Below are 23,571 nucleotides of genomic sequence, written 5' to 3'. Positions count from 1 at the left end.
AGCAAATGTAAATACGTTCTAAGCTGAAGACGCTGACGCTTTTTAGAATGATAGAAAGACGTTTTTTTTTAACTTACGGAAAAGATTTCTGAAATTTCAACACAAATTTTTCTGACTGACCACATTGGGTGACTTAAATGCAGTTTATCATGTAATTTAATAAGAGCTCTCTTCATGTCAGCACCCATAAGGACTCGTTTTTTTTCTATTTTGCTCTATTTTCGTGAAAAAACAATAAATTCTTGATAATTATTGGTTTATAATTGAATGAAAGACGCGTTGAGTCAAATATGACATGACATTCAACAAAAATCAAGATTGGCAATAATAGTCAAAAAATTACTAAACATATCTGCAGCGTTGCCAAACTGACAATCAACAGGTGGTGTTTCAATAGAAATGGCAAAGCCTATATGTTACAATGCGATTACGCATCTTTGAACTGTCGTAAAATTAGATCACTCATATTTGACAAATGTAAATACAACGACAGGTTTAGTGGATTTCGATTTTTTTCACTAAATGTTGGTGAAGCAATGTTGTCAGACTGTGGTAGGCCATTCCATAGCACACTGTCTTTGGTCAGTGTCATGGCCTGGTAAATGTAGATCGCCTTGATTTGTTGCATTACTTTGCTTACTTATACATACTTTTGACACTTTTGACATTTGTATTTTGGTACAGTTTTACCATAAACATTTCATGATTTACTTTCTTACCTTAGCGAGAAAGTTGAATTTTCTCACCTCAAATGAGGTATCCACAGCCTACATTTCTAACCGGTAGGGAGAAAAAAGTGAAATAAGTTATTGATAAATGAAAGCCAATTCAATGAAGTAAGTTGGTAGGTCAATCATATAATCTGGAAAATAAACAGATAAGCTAGGTAGGTAGATTACTTTACCGTTTATATCAAATTTTCGAACAAACCTCAAATCTTCAAATGCGATGACAAGTTAATTAAACAAATAACACAGCCTACTATTCAATTCTCAAAATTTTCGTTTTAATCACGAATATAACCATCTTTCTTGACTTTTTTCAACAAAGTTGTGCCGGTAGGGAAAAAAATTGTATTCAAACCTTGTTAAGAAAGTGTCCTTGCAGACCTTAGGCACTTACAAACCTCGTCTACGACTCGGTTTATAATCTTTGCCTGCGGTCTGCAAGAAACCACTTTCTTACCTTGGTTTGAAATATACTATTACGCACCTGCATTATACATTTTTCTTTTTTATATCCTGAGATGCAAAAATTTCCATTTTTTACACAATACACAAAAACATTATCCCAGTGGCACTACAAAATTTTCCGTAAAGAAAAAGAAACAACTTTTAATGCTTGGTTATGTTGTTCACATGTTGTTTTCTTAAATGTCAGAAAACAAACAGAAAGTTCTAGTGGAATTTACATTTATTAATCAGAGAATTCATAGTGATTCAGGGCTACCACCACAAATTTTAAACCATTTTCAAGGACTTTACTACCCAAACCGTCATTTAGTCGTGTTCATAACGACCCAATGCTTTTCTTATGGACCTGTCATTTAGTGTCGCTACTGGTTATACTGTGCTTTAACATAGGGAAATCACTAAATCAGTTCTTATCTTAGGTGTTCTGTGAGTAACACTTTGTGCCCTGAAATTTTGCTGTAATTAATGAAGTACCTTAACGAATAAGAGACAAAATGAATGAAAAATATTACAGTTGAAGTATTTTACACGAAGACGTGTACCTACTCTTGATAACTACTTGCGTCAAGAATACTTAAAAGTAAAACCTTAACCAACAAGATCGTTTATACGTATAAATGTAAATTAGAATAATTATACATATATACTACATATTATACATCGAGAGAGGGAAATAATCTATATCAATGTGGAATCAAACGACTTAATTTAGCTGGTCGTGAAATATCTACGAAATTGTTGTGTTCAAAGTAGCGGAAGATCAGTTCGTGATGTAAAATATGGGGAACTTTTCAGGGGGGTAGGAGTTGAAATAAAACAATTCCTTGGGTTTAAGGACGCCTGTATTTAATTAATCAAATAAATAAAATCAAATACGTTCTTGTTTTCACCTGCAGTAACTGGTTAATTTTAAATTAAATTTCTGACTTACACAAAATTGTGGACAATGCTGCTCGAGTACCCTTAAGACATAATACATAATACTGTAAACATAAAACAAAAATGGGCAACGAGATCGTCAAGGTTAATTTAAATTAAATCCTGAGACTTCCTGAAGACGTTTGTCTGAATGACTGACTACCGTGCGCCAGTCCGAATTCAATTTGACTTATTAATATTAATATATATATATTCTAGAATATTAACTTTACTTATTGAATAAACCTCAGAAGAGCCTGTAGCGGTAGGAGACTGAAAATAAAATTAAAAAAATGTCTACTCAAATACCTACTGCAAGAGACATGTAAACAGCACCTCGATTTTGTGAACAAATAAAAAACCACGTTTGTTCAAAGAAACGAAATTGTTCATAAAATTGAAAGGTAGTTTTTAAATTATAATTCTAACAAAATATGACTTTTACAAGACATTAAAGTAAGATGTTAGTTTTGTTTCACATTTTTTTTTCCTCTAAATGTTTCATTACCGCGATGTTTCAATATTTATTTACGTAAAGTTAATATATCATCGTTAAAAATATTGCGTTCACTCTAAAGAAGTATTTTATCAAATTTATTATTTCAATTTTTTCAAAAATAATGTTAAAACTTGCGCTGCGGTTTCATATTGTGACGCTTTTGCCTGAACAGTCAATGTAAAACACACGTTTGCCAGGGTCAGTTCAAACTAAACATTTTCATTTTTAACTGATGTGCCAAATGAAATGTGATATAGAAATGCTAAATATGGGTCAATTAATATAAGGCCGGCTCAGCATATCTTATTTATGATGTTTTGTATAGTGGAAGCATAATGTTAAGGTAAACATTAGGCAATTTATCAATGTTCACTGAATTAAGAGTGCAACTGTTCACTCTACCGAACCTACAATGTTAAATATGTGGCTGTTCATATAATCGAGGTGTTCATACAATTGAGCATTCACAAAATCGAGCGGCTACTGTAATTTAATATGTTCGGTCGTCAAAAAGTTTAATTATTCATCTTCAAAATGACTGAAATCATCATCGCTATCATCGGAATCCAAATTTAAATTGATGATGATTTCGTTGACCGTGACAAATTTTTCTTTAGTCCAGTATTTAAAAATCAGTCGTTCCGTGTGCTCTACATAATTAGTCCACTGTTGTGGTGTTATGGCTGCTAAAGCAAGGGCCCATGCTTCCAAAGGATTGTGGTTTTGCAGGACCACTTCATCATATTTTCTTTTAGCCTGGCTCCGTACCATCTCTATAGGATTAAAGATGCAGTAGTATGGAGGCAGACGTATAACATCATGTCCTGCTGCATGAATAATTTGATCTACGGCATACACGGGCCCTTTAAAATGTTGTTTACACAATGCGAGAAGATAGTCTTTTTTAGCAATGTCAGGATATGAAATGTTATTTTTTTGCAACCAACAGCTTTCCTCCAGGCTGACGTTGGTCTCTTTTCTTCCAAACGACTGTGGTAACTAGCATTATCTAAAACAATGACAGAGGGCTGCTGCAGTTTTATCAGGAGAACATCTTGGAGCCACTGTTCAAACGTTTCGGCATTCATCTCGCTGTGGTAATCAAGCGAATTTTTCTTGCTTTTAAAAATTAAAAAAGCATCCTCAATAAATCCATCTTTATTTCCGGCATGTAAGACAATGTATCTCTCTGAAATTATTGTACTTACAGTAAAATAAAACCACAACTGACATTTACCTCCTTCTCCTGAAATTTTCTTAACTGAACGCACATCTTCATCTTGCCATGACCTTCGCACGGTACCATTTGCAAACACCCATGTTTCATCTAAAAAGACACATGGTTTTCTTTCTGAACTTTCAGCATTTTTCATAAATTTCGATAGAAAAAATTTTCTCAACGCAACTACATGTGGCTTTTCCATTAGAGCTCTTCGATTGTCATCTTTTTTATAAGAAAAGCCCAAGTTCTTTAAGAGTAGTGCTAAACTTGACCTTTTGTGTTCGTAAATATATTTGTTGGCCAACTCTGCACCAAGACTGTTTAAAGTTACAGGCTTCTCTACAACAGAAAATGACACAATTAAACTACACCATTATTCATATGAACAAAAGACCCATAACAATCTAAAAAAAAATTACAAAACATCATTCTGACAAAACAAATTTCAATGAAAAAAACTAGCTTTAGAGTACAGAATCCTTTTCTTACTGCTCTGCACCACATCATAGAGAACAAGACGAACTTCTTGCTTAACATTGCAATGCAAGTCTGCTGTGGCTCTTCTGGGACGCTGCCTCGTCAACTTTCTTGATGATGTTTCAGTTGGACCATCTTTATACATTGACACCGTGTTTTTGCTAACTCCTAAGCATCTCGCAGTGATCTTTAAGAAAAATACTTTTAACCCTTGACTATTCTGACCTAATCAAAATGATGTCATTAAAATTATGATGTAATACTATGTATTTTGTGTTATAAGGTATGAAAAACAACCTACAGTGGACTATGAGTTGTAAGTTTTTCATTCATGAAAAATGAATAAGCACTTGCAATCATCCTCTGCGCTGCTGGGTTGCCAGCTACAGTTAAATAGCTTCGGGTTGCCTACAAAACAGTTTTAAAGCAATATAATTAAATTTAAAATATTATGTTCATACCTTTGCATCAGTCTGGATATTGTTCGTGATATCACTAAAGGGATTCATGTTTAAAAATAGGAATGTCACTTAAAAAAGGCACTCGGAGGTAAACAATAGGGAACTTATTGAACAGAAACAAACTAAAACAACAAACTAACTAATCTTAAAGACTAAGAAAGTTTAAACACCACAAAAAAAAAACAGTTAAGCAGGAAACAACGAACAAAACACACACTACTCAGGGGGTTAACAATACAGAACTTAGTCAATACAAACGAACAAACTAACTTATCCCAGATAATTAAGAAGTTTTAAACACAACAAAATACCTCACTTGAAGACGAAAGAGCAAATAAACCACACACGATGTTGACGATTCAAATTCAAAATGACAGCGGCAACGACAACGACAACAGCTGAAATTTGACAATTTGCTGTGACAGCATAAATTGGCGTAGGATTAAATGCCCGCGAAATTATTTCAAAGGTACCACCACAATAATTAATTTTATTAAATTTTTTTGTATTGTATTCTAGTGGATTTTGTAGTGTTGGGTTACAAGCCTACAATTTAAACTCTCCCAATCTCTCGCTGGACGGAGTTTACCATTAGGCAGGAGCAAACTAGACAAGTACAGCATTATTTAGAAGTGTGTTAATTGGTGCCACAGTCGGATTTTTCAAAATGTAATTCACAAACCGTGTGGTTATTATACACTTTCACTCCACACTCCATCAGATAATAAATTGTCTTCCACTTCAGCTACTCTTTAAAGCAGTTCCCATATTTCAATGAATTTGGAAGTCTATGGCACGTAGTGCTAACAGACCTGTAACACTTTTTAATGCTGTAACGCTTCATGGTAAATTCACATTCAATTCAAGTCAATTGACAATTAAATTGATTGACATTTATAATTTTTGTAATGTTATTTGTTTTTTAAAAACCGGGTAATTTGGCAATGTTTGGCAGCAACAACTTCAGCGTCCTCTTCCGGCCTGTGGACGGTGCGCACAAGCCAAGACGCAAACCCAGGACACAATTAATACACCAACTTTGCGTTCTATATATACTTTATTTTGTCTATGGTTCCGTTTTCCGTTGCGTAGTTGTGGTAGTTGCGTTGACAGTTGACGCACGCGTTGGCTTGTGTCGTTATCAATTTATTGGTGTGTTAAATCAAATTGTTTTTAGGGGGTAAGTAATATGTCTTGATATTAATTAAATGTTATAAGTAAAATATAATTCGTCTGCTTTCCGTTCATTTTCAACGGTTTTGTCGAAAATTAAAGTAAATGAAATAACGCAGACGACGGAAATAACTGAACAGCCACGTGGTACATTGTTATCGTTTTCCAATGTCGTAAAAGAAAAACGTTGCTTTCACGTCCAAAACAATAGTAATTAATAGAATAATTATGTTTATTAGGTATACTATTACTGTCAAGTTGTAACATGTGTTGAATTGAACCTAAAATTAATTATAGGTTAGGCAATTTTCTGAATTTATGTTTTTGTAATAGTTATTTATGGTATAAGTGGGTTATTTAAGATATTACCCACGAGAGGTATTTGTAACCTACGAGGGCTTGCCCGAGTAGGTTATTACCTCGAGTGGGTAGTACTTAATAACCCACGTATGCCATACAACGTTTTATCCAATATTCCACAATTTTTAGATAATGACATTATTGATGAAATTCTGCTCCCGATGGGTTATGAACGTTAATAACCCACGGTGCTAATGGCAACGTGGGTTATGTATGTTATAACCCACGGTGCAAATGGCAACGTGGGTTAAAACAACAGACTAGTTATAGCCCAGTTTACTCAATTAAAACTAACTAGTAAAACACGATATTACTATTGAATGTTGGATAAAGGTTTTTTAATATCTCACAGGAAATATCAACTTAAAGCTGACTCGTACTGTAAGTTGTTTCCGTTAGTTTGCTAGTTTCATAATCCAGAAAAGTTGTCCAAATCACACAACACTTGGCTGCAGCTATTTTTTATACTTAGAAGTAAGAGAATAATCTCATTTATCGGAAAAAGGGCATAACCCATATTCAATTTATAATAGTATATTATATATTGAGGGAGAGAAATGCATGATTTTTCCTAAGGTGCAGTTTGTAGCCAGAGGGCGAAGCCCGAGGGCTACAAAGCACCGAGGGAAAAATGAGCATTCTCTCCAGAAGTATATATACTATTTTTTTCACGGTAGGGAGTAGAAACAGCACAAAAATCTCAAATTTTAAGAATAAAAAAATGATGACAAATGAGTTGTCATCTTTCGATGAATTTAATGGAATTAGCAGTTGCCTTGACAACACAATTAGATTTTTGTCACAACAGTCAAAAAAAAATGAAAACTCCCATTAGATTTTTGTCACAACTGTCAAAAAAATGAAAACTCCCTAGGGAGCATATTTGCTCCCTAGGGAGAAAATGCTCTACTTCTGTCACGATGTTGACATCCGAAAAGTTGATTTCTACTCCCGATCGTGAAAAAAATAGTTTATAATCTATTCCATCTTTAAAAAAACGATAGGTTGCCATGCTTTAATTTTGTTAAATTGGCAGTACTGAGGAAAGTAGTAGTTATATTTCATTTCATTTTGGTTGTGAACCTTTTTTCACTAAATTTGAAATGCTATGTTGCAAGATGATTCTAAAACAAAAAGATATCAATAAATGTCATTTTGACGTTTTTCTAATGTATTTTAAATTAAACAACACAAACTAATAATTTGAAGAGTTTACTACAAGTGCATAATGTCAAAAGTTGTGTCTTTCGAGACAACGTAGTGTGTTGAAGTGCTACACACATTTTAAACGAGATAGGCCCGATCTAACGATGCGATTTTTAATAGAGTGATGGACATCTTTAATGTGAGAACAATGAATTTGTATTCGATTAAATCCTAAACTGTATTTATAGGTGGGAAGATCTGTTATATATTGCATAATTACAAAAAAGAGTCTGGCGGATACTAAGACTACAAAAAGAGGAAAATCAGAAAAGTGGAATGATTTTTTTAAAAGAAATCTGACCGAAATTATTCGTGCGCTAAACAGCAAAAACGAGTTTTTTTCTTTAGACACTCTACTGGAAACAGCGAAGAATTTATTAGAATTTACAGGGGACCGAACTACTTTATACTTCTGTATAAAGTATTAAAATCAATAGGGTTTTTAAACACAAAATTGTTAATAATAGAAAAGTTCTTTGTGAACAAAAACACGTCAAAATTTCAAAGCTACAGTTGAAGCTACAGCTACAGTAGAAGATGATTCGGAATCTAATGATGAAGATGAAATAGTGAAGGAGGTTAAAGTTTAGATGTCTTTTAAAAAAAGTGATTCCATTTTGGAGAAAAACTTATCCGTTTTCTGCTTGTTAAACTAAAGAAAGCGTTCTTGAAACTCATTCAATGACTAAAGCCTCCACCAGATGTGTACTTTTTGATTTTTTTTTTCAATTGCTATTTTTAATAAAAAATGCTTGGTTCTTTATTAATTTCTTTTAACACAGTTTTGCAAAATAGCGGAACATAAGTATGGCAACACTGTGACTTCAAAATTTTCAAAATTCCTAACCAAACTTTTATTCAGATATACAGGATGAAATCTGTCAGATTGTCATGGCCAAGCATCGTTTTTTTAAAGTTGGAATACATTATATTATTCGACTTCGCACTTGTCATCTAGTAATTACTCACTAGATTTCTCCTCCAAAAAGAAGAAATTACACTGGTATACCGGGTGATTCAGTTTGGTATTCGCGGCCCTATATCTTTTTTGTTTTAAGCAAAAAGTATAGCAAACCATATATATTTGTAAATCGCTTGTGAAACTACAATAGATGATGTTGTCAAATCTTCTCTAGGATGACATATGTCGAAGTTAAGACAGTTAACTTTTTTTTTTTAAATAGTACACTATACATTTCTTAGCCTATTCTTGTAAAGCTTTTTTTTCTACATTTGAATGTGTAAAAAAAGTTGACACTTACATCAGAAAAAAATCGAGAAAAATAATAAAATACGATTTAATTTATTCGAAAGCGTTATTTTCTAAAAAGAGCTAGTAAGCCAAACATTTGTAAATTCGCATTATGTTGGTTCCCTGCATGTCACTATTTACAAGACAACCACGTAGCCAAAAAATAAAATGATTTGACCTTGTTTGTTTTCAAGCCTCGGGTGCGCCTCGGCCAGAAAACTGAGACTCGGGCGAAATACCAAATCCATACTGAATTTACTATGCTAAATTCGCGTTCTGTTGGTTCCCTGCATCTCACTATTTTAAGAATTACATAGCCAAAAAATAAAATTATTTGACATCCTGAATTTACTTTATTCGAATATTATAATTTACACTTATTCGAATTTTACATAGTCAGCTATTCAAATATTCGAATAATTCGAATACGATTCCCAAGACTCATTATGACTGTCATTCATGCACTATCAAAATTCAACTACATATTTTCATCGTGTATGCATTCAAAGCGGTATAGTCAGGAAGAAGTTAGGTTTTGAAGCCAGATGTTATATCATAGTTAGTTATTTAAATGTAGGTTATAACATAACTATTTATTTAAATGTAGGTACTTTAATAATTGACGCTATTAATGTCAAAATTCAATTGTCTCCATGGCTAACTAGCTCTTTTTAGAAAATAACACTTTCGAATAAATTAAATCATATTTTTTTTTTCTCGATTTTTTCCTATTGCAAGTGTCAACTTTTTTTACACATTCAAATGTAGAAAAAAAAGCTTTACAAGAATAGACTAAGAAATGTATAAGGTACTATTTAAAAAAAAATAGTTGACTGTCTTAACTTTGACAAATGTCATCGTAGAGAAGATTTGACAACATCATCTATTGTAGTTTCATAAGCGATTTACAAATATGTATGGTTTGTTATACTTCTTTCTTAAAATAAAAAAGATATAGGGCCGCGAATACCAATCTGAATCACCCGGTATATGTGATTATCATAGCCACACAAAACATACTCAGCTTATTTCATAAAACTATTTCAGATTACCAATTTATTAAACTCAACTTAACAGTAAAGTTAACAGTATTTTGACAGTATAATAATAATAATAATAATAATAATAGGCAGAATATAGCCTAAGGGAGTCCGTTTCGGCTCAGGGACGCGAGGGTCGCGGGTTCGATTCCGACCCAGGGCGAAATTTAAATAATAAAAAAAAAAGGCTATATTCTGTCTCGTGATTCGGAAGTCACGTTAAGCCATTGGTCCCGGTCTATTGAGTTGGTCATCATGCCCCTCATAGATTTGTAAACCAGTCCTAGACTGTGTAACAAATTTTTGAAATTATAAAAAACACATATGCGGTTTACAATCGATAATTGATAAATGTAGGATTTGCGGAACTGAAGGGGAAACAATTGAACACATCATTTCTTCTTGCACCGTTTTGGCTCAAAGCGAATATAAAAAACGTCACGATATATTCGCTAAAATTATACACATGAATTTAGCTGTTAAATTCAATTTATTAAAGAATACACAACCATATTATAGTTATACACCAGAAAGTTGTTTGGAAAATGACAGTTACAAGTTATATTTTGATAGAACAGTTTTAACTGACATTCATATTAAACATAACAGACCAGACATTATAATTTTAAATAAACAACAAAAGCAAGCATATCTTTTAGATATAGCTGTTCCAAATTCACATAATATAACACAGACATATAACACAAAAATTAATAAATATTTAGAGCTCTCCGTTGCTATGAGAAATCTTTGGTGTTTAGAAAAAATTTCGATTTTACCACTTGTAATTTCAGCAACGGGAATAGTACCGCAATCTCTTTTTAAAAATTTAAAAATTCTGGATTTAGATAACACATTGGTAGTTGAAATTCAAAAAGGTATATTATTATACTCATGTCACATCGTAAGGAAGTTCCTCAACATTGACACAGAACATAATACACAACAAAGTCAAAATGCGGAGGCGAGACGCCGGTAATTATGTTGATAAGCACTGCACTATTACTTGATAGTAATATCCGTAATAGTGTATGTACTCCGGCAAAATTGCCGTGCCGCCGGGTGGAGGTGGGATAGTTGATAATAATAAATATATTTCCTACAGGAAGCACCCAATTACAGGAAATAATGTGCTGAGAGCACGGTACAGTAGCTAGGATAGAAAATAAATCTCTCACAGTTAGTTGTATTCTAAAAAATTAATAGATACATATGTATAATAGCTCCAAAATTTAAAAAACCACCACCTGTTGAATTATGTTGGTGAAAACAAAAAAATCCCCAAAAATTATTTAATGGTTTAGGTTGGTATTGACTGTGCATCATTTGTATTTGCAAATTTTATAGCCCAGTGTTTCTCAAATTAAATAATTTTTTTCTTAAATTATTTTGTAAACTCAAACCAGACAAATCAAATGAAATCATAATTCATTTTACCTTCTTTTTTTGAAGTGACATATTTGTCACTAGAAAAATTACTAAACAGTGTTGTCGGTTAAATTTTCATGCTGTGATGCCGCTTGTGTGTTTTTTTTTTAATTTTTGGAGCCATAATAAATAGTGTAATTAATTTAGAGTTTCAATCACAGAACTAATAATGACAAGTTTGTAATAACGTTATTTAAAAATAATTTGCCAAATAGCTCTGTTGGTGATTTTATACAAATGACCTCGAGCATGACTAAAAAAAGTTGATTTTTTTTTTAAGGACAATTTGTTTTGCTTAGGGTATCAACGAGCTCTCTGTTTACGTTGTCATCATCGATTAAATTACTATCGTAAAAACATCTCTTTACCACAATTGGATTTATGCGGACTAAAAATATTGTTTATTACCGATTCTTTGCTATAAAACTACACTGACCACCAAAATTAACGCATCACTTGTATTTTTACGGTTTTTTTGAAAAATTTTACTTTAAAGCAAAAAATTGTTATACACACTGAAAATAGAGGAAAAACATAGATCATTCTACAAGAGTAAATTAAATTTCCAGCCACTGTGTACAAAAATGAGCAAAAATATGGTTTTTGCTCAATTTTTAAATTTACTCGAAAATAATTTTTTAGTAACAGTTGAAAAATTGAATCAGTATAGGCATTGCCATCTCGAACTCCAGGCCTTAAGCCAGACAGCGTGTGACGTCACGAGGAAGGCCAAACGTCAAAACTTGACATTTGTTTACATTTTCAGAAAGTATCAAATACGGTGTTTTAATCATTCTTATGGAAAATTGTGAGATAAGCAAAAGCTTGGTGGCAAGTGTATATAATAGTTTCAGTTGATACCAGGGTATTTACTGTTCATCGAACGTCGCAAGAGACGTTGAAACCTGGGAAGTATTTTTATACCCTATCAACATTTTCGTGATTACAAGTCGTTGTAAGGGCAATTTAGTTGAAACTATATTTGCTACACATACCGGGTGTAGAATTGGTTTACGAGACATAGGATTTTACATGTAAAAATAAAGAGTTTCAATTATTGGCTCCCCTAACAATTTTATGGAAAAATGGTTAAAATTTCAATCTTAGTTTTATTCTATCATCTTGTGGTACTGAAACAAAGGCAAGAAAAGAGTTAACACAAAAATACTAAAAAGTACTTCTAGGCATGAAATTTTATTTATTTCTTTAAATGGTATTATGGAGGATCTTCTTTACGAAACTTCCAAGCAACATTTGCTTCAGGTTTCCCAGAACGACCAATTTCAGCCATAGAAACAATTGGAAGAATTTGAGAGAAGTTTGAACATTTAATGGAAGATACCTTTTCATTCGTCCTGTAGTCCTGTACGAGTTCATTTGAAGGGCAGATCAAAAGAAAATTAAATAATAGTAAAACCACCCGACAAATAATTTTAGAAGTAAAATTTCATTGCTAGTACTGCTTTTTAGTATTTTTGTCTTAATTCCTTTCTTGCTTTTCTTTCAGTACCACAAGATGTTAGAAAAAAACAAAGAGTGAAATTAGACAGTACTTTTAATTCTCTCTAACTTTCATTTTAACCATTTTGCCATAAAGTTATTAGGGGAGCCAATAATTGGATCTCCTTATTTTTACATGTAAAATCCTATGTCTCGTAAACCAATTCTACACCCGGTATAATTAAGATGTATGAAGCATTTGTTGTGATTTGGTGTTATTTAAATGATTCACAAAGTAAAAATTACGAAAAAACAATAAATACACAAACTTAACCTCACTTGTCAATGACAATTTTCGCGTCATTAATGGCATTTAACTCCACGAGGCAGTAATTGTAAAGCCTAAACACATCGTTCTACTAAAAAAAAAGAGTTCTAACCAAAATTTTTACTGTTTTTATTAAATTCTGGAGGTTTAATGCGTTTTTCGATGAAGCCTTTACTGTGACGTCACGATCAAAAACAATTGCTGCCTTAAGGCTTTGTGTTCTAGATGGCAATGGTATAGGCGAACGAAATGTTCTAAAGTGACCTCTGGCGGAACCTGGTTGAATTACTTTGTGAAGTATACCTCGTGGTTGTTACATGTCTGTTTACTATTTACTAAAGTTAATTCAAGTTGCAAAAAACCACTTTGCCTTTGCAACAGCACTTTTATGGCATTAGTCATTTGAAATTACTTTAAAACTGTACTTATATGGAAAATATTCAATCCAAACTATGATTTTCTGGTCCTTTTGTGCCTTTATTTGGTTCAAAATAGTTATTTATTCTTATCTGACCCAAAACACATTTGCCCGCAAAAGCTTATTGAAATAAAACTATAAGTACTGGGTGTTTACCTTTCTTTGTCACGTAGTATATGACAGGACCTGACTGCAATCTAACAAAAAAATATCTTGGCCTGCTGCGTATTTAAAACAATCGTCAACGGCTAATAACTAACAAGTAAATCTATAACCTCAAAAGTTCATTCAATATGAATGTTTAATCTTCCGTAGTTTTTCATTAAATTGGTACCTACATTTTAACAGATTTGGATTAAAAGAAAAAGTTGATAGACATAAAGCATGGATGCTTAAGTTTTCAGGCACAGAGCAAATAAAACCACTCTGGTGACACTTTTTAAGACTCTCGGCCCTTTCCCAACACACTGAGATGAGGATACTGCCTCCAAATAAGAAAAAACATCCTCAAAACTAAGGTACACCATCGTACACAATAACAAAAACAGAAACGAAATAACGTAATGTACTTCTTACGACGGCCATATTTGTCACGATTGCAGCGCCACCATCGGTCATTTGTTTCGCCTATTGACATCAGTCTTCATTTACTTTTAACATGGGTGATGTTAGGAACAACTTCGCATTTAAAAAGTCCGTGCGAGTGATTTTGTTAGCTCAGAATTAAGAGAGTCGGAGGACTATAGCATATCACTTTGGTATGAACCAATCTACCGTATCTAAAGTTCTAAGAAGACATAGGGAGACTGGACGGCACACAAGGAGGCGGGGACAAGGCCGAAAACGGATCACAACACCTCACCAGGACCAATACTTAAGGTTAATAAGCATTAGAGAAGGGTTTCTCACTGCTCTCCGACTTCAAGATCGCATGTTAGACAATATGCACTCCGCCTGGGTGAAAATACTGTTAGAAAATGACTAAAGGAGGATCAGATACATCCGAGTCCGAGAAGACCAGCCACTGGATCCAAGTTAACTGCAGCTCTTCGGAGGGCCCGTTTAAACTTTGCATTAGAACATGTCAATTGGGTCGAACAAGATTGGCGCAGAGTTTTGGCCTTCGGTGAATCCAGGTTCTGTCTATACAAGTCTGACGGACAAGTCTGACGCCAGATGATCTTGATGATGATGATGATGACCCTGAGGAACAAGAGGAAAATTCTCAAGAGGAATTCCCAAATTCATAAACTCTGATGAATTCAGCTCATCTATACCGATCGATCCAGATCATTAGGATCCGTCTACGTTACAAAGAGATCAAAAAGAGTAAAACAGTAAACTTCTACTGCCTCGTGGACTATGCCCACTGGGGACACTACGTAAAAAAAAAACGGACCCTATTGCTCTACCTCTGTGGTGGTGTGGAAAAAAATAAAAAGTACAAAAATAGTAGAAATTCTCGATTTCTACACGCTGTAACTACGAAACTATTGATCTGACAGAAAAACATAAAGAACAAAAAATGTAGAGAATTGTACGTTCTACATTTTTTATAATAACTTAGATAGACGTATAACGCACGGATAATGAAATAATCGCAGAAATGTGATTTTCCACCCCTATTCTCCAGTATGGCGGGGCGAGCGGCAACCCCCCAAGGTCGCAAACTCAACAATATTAATAATATGCCTGATAGAAGATACCTGCCAAGTATAAATTTTTCTGTACCTTTTGCAAGGTAAAACTCCCTATTGACTGGACTATTTCCTTTAGGAACATTTTCATACCAAAAACATGCATGTTTTAAATTGTTTAAACTTCATAACAAGAAATAGTGTTCAATACCTGAAATTTAACACACTTTTATAATAATTATATTTTATATTCTGTAAACAAACAACAAAATAAAAAAACACTTGGGAACAAAAAGTAAACTCATATTCAACATAACAAAAAATAAAGATTCTAAAAAAAAGTAAAAATCAAAATAAATTCTTTAGATTAAAGTAATTAAACACATTTCTCAGTCTTCAAAATTCTCAATAGTGTTATCGTAAATTAAGTATTCAAAAACTTCAGTATCATTCATTGCAATCTTTTTCTCTCCAGAAAGCCCTTCAGCTCGTCCTTCGCTCTGTTCAGTTTCCCCTACTTCAGTAAAATCAACATCTCCAACAACTACATCTTCATCAACTTCAATAGCGTCAGAATTATCATCTTCAGACAGTTCCACTTCACCATAAATATCTTCATCTCCAACACTGGAATCTTCACCACTAATTTCACTAGCTTTGATTGAACCTTCTTCACTAATTTCACTGGCTTCAGCTTCCAACTCTATCTCTTCATACTCATTCGAATGTAACTTCAGATTGTGCTTCACAAACACAAGTTTATTTGTTCGTTCAATTGTTAACCGGTTCTTTTTTTTTTGTTTTTATATTGGCGAAGGTTTTGAAATTTCTCTCGCAACTAGCTGAAGTGGAAGGAAGACTCAATATACGTGTTGCAACTTTTGTCAACTCTTTAGTATCAAAAAATGCTCTCCACCATGTTAGAGGTTCACTAACTTCTGCAGCATTCCAAATATTGATATTTCCCCAACTTCCAGACTTACTTTTATATTCAGTGATTTCTTGTAAAACTTTATCCACTTTATACTTATGATTAACTGCAAAATCTACTATAAAATTTAACGCGGTTTCATTTTCATCTTCATTTAAATTCAATCCTTTTTCCTTTGGGTCTAGTAAATATGCAGCTAATTGTACTTCATGGTAAAAGAAACTTTTTCTTTCATTGAATATACCGATAGTCTTTTTTTGGTCAGCTTTATTTAAAAATGTTAAAACATTTTCATCTCCATTTTCGGTCAAAAACTTCGTTTCAATGCTTTTAAGCAGAGGAAAGATTTTTGACATTGATGGTGTATCTGTTTCTAAAAGTGTTATCATTTTTAACAGAGGTTCAGTCATCTTACAAACTTTTTCTATTATACACCAGAAATTTCCTTCATCTAAGACATATCGCTTTGTTTGCTGATCTATTTGCTTCTTAATTCTTTTGTCCATAACAGTCTGTTGCAAATAATCTTTATTTTTTAAAAGGCTTAAAAGTGATAAAACTGTAGAGCCCCATCGAGTATCCACACTTACTACTAGAGCTGTTTCCTTGTTGTTTTCTTTTAACTGAACTTCTTTCAAAATTTGTCTGGGCAACTGTTTATTTAAAAAAAATTTAATGACGTCTTTTGATTTGGCAGCACATCTTGATAATGTTGTAATTTTTTTAAATAAATCTTTTAATAACAAATTTAATCCATGAGCCATGCATCCATATGTTAATAGATTCGGATATTTGTTTTTTAACTTTGCCCAAGCACTTTTCATGTTATATGCATTGTCTGTGACCACTGCTTCAACTTTCGGAACACCAACTTCTTCAATTACTTCTCCTAGCATTTCTGAAATATATTCTCCAGTGTGAGCTTCTGTCCCACTATCAACAGCACGATAAAACAATGGAATTGGAGTTGCTACCATTATATTCATTATGCCTATCCCATTCACATCGGTCCATCCATCTGTTAATATGGTCAATGATTCTGCCTCTCGAATTTTCTTCAGCACTTTTTTTTGAATTATTTCATATTCCTTTTGTAGATATGGCACTGACAACTCGTACCTAGATGGCAAATGAAAGCACGGACGAATTTTCTTGAAAAACTTTTTCATATGGTCATTTTCTGTCACCGAAAAAGGCAAACCAGCAGCATAAACAGCTCTGGCAAAAAGTCGCTTCGAAATACAACTTTCTTCGTTGTTAATTGAATCAAAAAAATTCAACAAACGTTGAGATTTCTTTTCTGAATATGATGTGGATGGAGTAATTAAAGTGTCCCTACTACCAGTACTAACTGTAAGTGTCGTTGCAGTACTTAAGTTGAGTAATCCCTCTTCTTCCTATGGTACAATAAATTATAAATTATAATAAGTCATTCTGAATGAGTTTATTATTATATTTCTATATTTACCACATTAGGCATATTTTCAAATCCAGCCCTTAATTCTTTGGGCGCTTTGGTGCAGGATTTGATATGCAACTGCATCCTCTTGGCATTACTAATAAATCTTTTCTTGCAGTAATTGCAGTCACCATATATGTATCTACCTCTCTGATGCCTCCGAAAGTGGTTCCAAATCAACGACCTTTGTCGTGGCATAATTTAACACTTTTATACACGAATTAGCATAAAATGGCCAAAGGCGCGAACGCGAATGCGAGACGTTTTATGTACGTTTTAGGTTTAACATTGACTTTTGAGGTTATGTTTTGTAACAAAATAGACAACTTTTAGCGCGAAATATAAATGAGATAATTATCTGCTAAAAACGTTTTTGGCATAGCAGATAAATATCATATTTTTGATTTTTATCATTTTGATAAAAATCCGGACTTCCATCACTAATTAAATATGAATAAAATATTTCTTCTAAAGTAATATAGTATTCTCTAATATCTTGACCCCTTTTTGTATTAAATCTCATTATTAGGGATTTAAAATTATGAACACACAATGAAATCTATGCTATAGGCTTTGCCATTTCTATTGAAACACCACCTGTTGATTGACAGTTTGGCAACGCTGCAAATATGTTTAGTAATTTTTTGACTATTATTGCCAATCTTGATTTTTGTTGAATGTCATGTCATGTCATATTTGACTCAACGCGTCTTTCATTCAATTATAACCCAATAATTATCAAGAATTTATTGTTTTTTCGCGAAAATAGAGCAAAATTGAAAAAAAAAACGAGTCCTTACGGGTGCTGACATGAAGAGAACTCTTATTAAATTATATGATAAACTGCATTTAAGTCAGCCAATGTGGTCAGTCAGAAAAATTTGTGTTGAAATTTCAGAAATCTTTTCCGTAAGTTAAAAAAGGTGTTTTTCTATCATTCTAAAAAGCGTCAGCGTCTTCAGCTTAGAACGTATTTAACATATTTGCTAACAATGTTAACATTTAGGTAGGTATAACCAAGGATTCTAAACATAAGAGGATTGCTCAATGAATCGTACGCCATCGGAAGTGCTCGGGCGTGACGTAGGCAGCGGCCCTCTGAAATCTCGCAACCGTAGACTCACTATTGTATTATGGCTTTTGCACGTATTACAGTTTCATAAATCATAACATTTAGGACAAATAGATTTATCGACTACAATAATTATTACACAAGATGTTCATTTTGTCGGATAAACATTTTTTTGCAACAAAAACGTATTGCTTTCAAGCAATATCGTGTTTTGTAAATTAATATTTATCCTGACTAAATGAAACATCGAGTAAGTATAATTGGACGATGCAATTTAATAAATTAGCAATACAATTTTAATTTTAGGTAGATTTCTTTGTTTTATTTAGTACTAAAGCTACAGTTATTAAATGTACAATTCTGATTGCATCATAGGAACTAAAGGCAGAGATCTAAAGGTAAGGTAATGTTTGTGTCGGATAAAGTTAAGGCAAACTTTATCCGCTGTCAAAGTGACAAAATCATAGCGGCTTATGGGATTTTTTATATGTAGGTATATGAATTGAATTAAAAACTGAATTATATAAATTTAATTATAAAATTAATACCTACAATCTATTAAATTTACATTAAAAACGGACCTTAGGACATAATTTTTTTAAATTTCTTAGCAATCTTCCTTTCAGTAGCCCCAATCTTTCTTTTTCTGTGCGTAATTTTTCTCTCCTCTTGTTTAATATTTTCATAATTTATTTTAATGATTGTTCTAAGTTTAATAAAGCTTTGAACTAAATCTAAAGAAATATTTTCCTTCGCATGAATAAAATTACTCAGCTGTTTCGTAACTGCGTATTTTTTCTTAAGTTCAGGTCTATGGAACTTAAGAAAATACTTGTTCATTTTTTTAACTTTTAAAAGCCACGAATTTGTGGGTTTTATTAATCCTCCATATGATAAGTGTTCTACCCATGAGGGTAAATTATGTTGATGTTCGCTAAGCAATTGATGGGTGTAATTGCCTAGATCGGGATACTTATCGATAAATTTTTTTGCGATATACCCAGCCATATACTGTAAAGCATCGTTTGTAGTCTCTGTGTTACGACCGTCATTAGAAGAATTTGAAGAAGAGGAAGATATGGATAAGCTAATTTCTGCCAAATTATCTGAAGGATTTAATGGCACTGTTAATTCGGCATGCTCAAACACTTTTGCCGATAAATATTCCTGAGGTTCTACTTCTTGAGTATTCACATGGCTACTAAGAATTCCAGGGTTTTTACCCAAAATAATCATACGAATTCGATACAGAGCATTTAACGGCGAAGGATGATCATCTGCACCTCCTCTACTTCTTAGTTTGAAAAAAAAGTTTTCCAAGCAATCTTGATTTAACCGGTGTGTGCATAAGTAGGTAGCGTTCAATTGTTCTTGCATTAATTTAAAAAGGGATTTTAATGATTTGGTTGATATAATTATGCCCTTTTGAAATATTTGAATATTTTTTTTCCCAATAGGTTTCATATTTTCTATTAACTTGATGATTTTATCCAAATGTGCCATCTGACTTTCTAAGTTAATTCCAAAAGCATTTTTGTTTGATAACTTATTATAAGGTGCGTAACTGTTAAATATATCAAACCATAGGTTTATGTCGCTAATAAAGCTGGCTACATTCAAAGCAAGAAGAGGGTCTACACCTGGCTTGTAATGCTAATGACCAATAGCTTTTGCAGTAGTTTCTGATAGCAACTCGACAGCCAAACGGACATTTTGTCTTTGAGGTCCACTACACTCGATATGTTTTTTTGAAAGTTTGTAACATACATTGACTTCCGTGTCTGTTAATTTTAACAATTCCTCCAATGGGTTCTTGTTTATCAAACTTCCATCTTCTAATAGGAAGCCGGTATCTAGTAACCAGTTTCTTATTAACTTTAAGAGGTGTGGAACATCTGCAAAGACAAATATGTTGTTGTTGGAAATAGGATGCTTAAAAGATGTATTGCTAGTAGTTATTCCCAAGTTTTTCCATAATCCAACGTTTGTACTGCCACAGTCACTTACTATTGCCACTACATTAAAAGAAATTTCAAATAATTTTTCTATTATAGTCAGCAAAACATCCGGGGTCATTTTTTTATCAAAATCAAGATAAATAGGCTGCTTCCAATTTGAAAATAAGCCTCTTGCCATAGCACATTGCATGTAATTATGTGGACCCAAAATTCTGTCGTTTCCTACATCATACTCCAACACATTCTTGACTTTGACTTCATCAAAACATAGCACAACTGTTTTTTCAAAGTCATTCATTGACTCTCCTGCTAATTGCATAAATTTCAAGATATTTGTTAAAATACCATTGGTAATCTTCAGTTTACTAGCCCATCGTCTTAGAGAAGATAAACCAGGAAGGGGAAATTGCAATGTACTTTTAACATAAAGATATGACTTCTTACTATAATACCGCAGAGTAAAGGCAGAAGCAGCTTCTTCTGAAGTCCAATTAACACGTTTTCTTCTCTTTAGTAACAAGTCCATTTGGTTTTTGGTAAAGAATTTTTTCATAGCATTTGTTTCTTCTTTTTCCTGTTTACAGAATTGTTGACACTTACTTCTATAATGGCGTAATTGATCATTCAATAACTTAATTTTCTTTCCAGTAGTGTTCTTTAATAGCTGATGTTGCGTTTCAAGTTCATTATATTTTTCCAGTAACTCATTATATTTAAGCTCAAGAGACAACTTTTCGTCGGACATAATGGACTTTATTTCTTCAGAGCCGACCTCATCACAAACTTGTGAAGTTGAAACCTGGGAGTTACTATCGGATGGTAAACTTAAGGATTGTGGTAAACTAACATTTAAAAATGTTTCAACTTCTTTGTGCCTCTGCCTCTTTAAAAGTCTGTCGCTTCTTTCTATTTGTTGCGAATCGTCCATTTTTTTCTTTGCATGGGGTAAATTTACTGTTGGAACAGCTGTTTTCTTCAATTTTTTTCTTATTGGCAAACCTAAATTACACTTAATAATTGTAATCATTTTCTTAATATGTCATTGTTATTTACCTAAAAGTTCATTCTGTAAATCCCTTTCGTAATCATTGGAGGTAAAGTGCACAGAACAAACTTGGCTGTTGTTGGGATTCCATTTATCAGCTCTTGCGCAACGTCGAATCCATTCTTTTTTAATAGTTGAAGAAACTAAATCATTTCCTTTAGGAAAAGCATGGTAAACTACAGTTTCTCCCTTTCGTTTGGTTACAACGCGACTATTATTGCAACTAAACACGGCGCATCTGCGACCCGGCATAATGTTTATGTTATGTTCTTCGTAGGTACTAATAAAATTATAATTAAATTATTTTTTTTTAATCAAATGTGGTTTTATTAACATACTTACACGATAAAAACACAAAGTCAGTTTTAAAATATGGATAAAGGAATATAACAACTCAAATTAATAATTAATCTTATTAATTTAAACGATTTTCAACGGACTGCGTTAAGACGTCTGAGATCGGAGGTCCGTAGCTGACGTCACAGCGGTGTGTGCGGTGAGAAGGGAAGCGCTAACGTGGGAACATAGGGAATGAGCAATCCTTTATAGTTTACAATCCTTGGGTATAACATCAAAATTAAATCCCGCACTTTTTATCACACGCCACTTGGCACATGCGCCTTGAGGGGACACCTTAAATTATTGTTCTAAATTGGTTAATTGTAACTTTGATTTTCATCTCTTCAGCTAAACTTTCAGTGCAGTTTTATTTGTTATTAATTATTATAACTCATTTAACTTTAACAGCAGAAAAGTGAGGTTACGTGTAAGTTACGTTCATCCTCTGTGGTTTCACTATAAGAAAAATTCAATAAAAACATTTCAGCAAGTCTAGTTTATTAAAATACTTAATACATTGAAATAAACCAAAAATTTTTTACTTAAACTTTTCCCCAATTCATTCAATTATGTGTTTTGAGTTCCTCAAACTCGTGATTTTTTTTTAATCCTTACAATCTTATCCCACATTGCCCACATACCCCCATAATACCAATTTCTTTTTCCAGATATCTGATATTGTTGTCTACAGAATTATCCAATCACACCTGAGAGGCGAATTCCTTCAAGATTCCAAAACTGGCGCCAATCCTTTGATTTTGTAATTTCCTTGTTCATTGATTAAAATTCTTTGAGTTTCCCTTGGGCTTTACGTTCCACCTTCCAGCAAGGAACACTAACCACGACAGATAACCACGCTAAAAACCATTCACTCGCATTTGCAGTGATAGGACTCGCAGGCGTAAAATTTTTATATTTCTATGAACATTTATATTAAATTATTATATACATATATGTATTAAGAATGCACGATGCGTCGACGAGATAAATAATTGCTAAATGTGTAGTTAGATCATTGATTTATCAATTTATCATACTTTTTTTGACAGTGATTTGCTTTGACGTTTTAGGAACTAGAAAACACCAGAAAATGTCAAAATTTCAAATTTCTCACTACAAGCCGTTTTACAACCAACCGAACCTGTTACACATTGCTAAATGTTAGGAAAAATCCAACACGTGGTGTTTCAATAGAAATGGCAGAGCCTATATATTTAAATTATTTGGCGAAACATTTATATTATCTTTTATTATTATTTTTTTTTAATATGATAATTCATTTTTAATCTTATAATTTATTATTTGGTATTCTATTTTATAGTTTCCTAAAATTTTTCTTTAAATCGTTCTTAATATCACGTAAGTTCCATATTGTACAAAGCATAAAAGATCATTTGTTATTATTATATTTTTCTTTTCGAATAACGGAAACTATTGGTAAATTATTTAAATACATTGGTAAACCACGTACTCAAATAAATTTTATAGTTATTTTCACTTATAAAATCAAATATGTTTAATGAATTAGGATTAATTTTATATTGCTTTAAAAGATTATATTCGTTAACGTAATTTTCATATCTGTCTGCCAACTCTTCTTCAAATGAAAATAATATTTCCTAACTTTTTTTGCCTTATTGTTATTCATCATTATTGATTCTTTAAAATTTTTAATAGTTAATAATATCCAACGCTTTGAATGAATTGTGCGCGAA

General features: G+C 32.8%; 3 long non-coding RNA genes across 7 annotated transcripts in view; 2 read left to right on the top strand and 1 right to left on the bottom strand.

Moving 5' to 3' along the window:
* Positions 1–2,017: 2,017 nt before the first annotated feature.
* Positions 2,018–4,912, bottom strand: LOC138129656 (uncharacterized). 3 transcript variants are annotated; one of them, XR_011159311.1, is made up of 3 exons: positions 4,771–4,912; positions 3,848–4,717; positions 2,018–3,799 (listed from the first exon to the last, which is right to left on the bottom strand). It is a non-coding gene; the product is annotated as an uncharacterized lncRNA (long non-coding RNA). The 3 variants fall into 3 exon arrangements; XR_011159309.1 differs by having other exon boundaries at positions 2,018–4,496; positions 4,611–4,717; XR_011159308.1 differs by having other exon boundaries at positions 2,018–4,717.
* A 194-nt stretch (positions 4,913–5,106) lies between these two features.
* LOC138129655 (uncharacterized) overlaps positions 5,107–23,571 on the top strand; it is a 28,478-nt gene continuing 10,013 nt past the window's right edge. The window contains exons 1-2 of one of the 3 annotated variants that reach the window (XR_011159305.1): positions 5,107–5,239; positions 5,290–5,950. This is a non-coding gene — a long non-coding RNA (uncharacterized lncRNA). Of the gene's footprint in view, positions 5,240–5,289; positions 5,951–23,571 lie in introns of those variants that run through there. The other 2 variants (XR_011159306.1, XR_011159307.1) reach the window with 2 other exon arrangements.
* LOC138129660 (uncharacterized) lies at positions 5,957–22,655 on the top strand. Its single transcript, XR_011159316.1, has 2 exons — positions 5,957–17,336; positions 17,561–22,655. It is a non-coding gene; the product is annotated as an uncharacterized lncRNA (long non-coding RNA).

Source organism: Tenebrio molitor, chromosome 4 (genome assembly GCF_963966145.1).
Source record: "Tenebrio molitor chromosome 4, icTenMoli1.1, whole genome shotgun sequence".
In the NCBI taxonomy this organism is placed as follows: Eukaryota; Metazoa; Arthropoda; class Insecta; order Coleoptera; family Tenebrionidae; genus Tenebrio; species Tenebrio molitor.
This window is presented reverse-complemented; position numbering and strand designations above follow the sequence as displayed.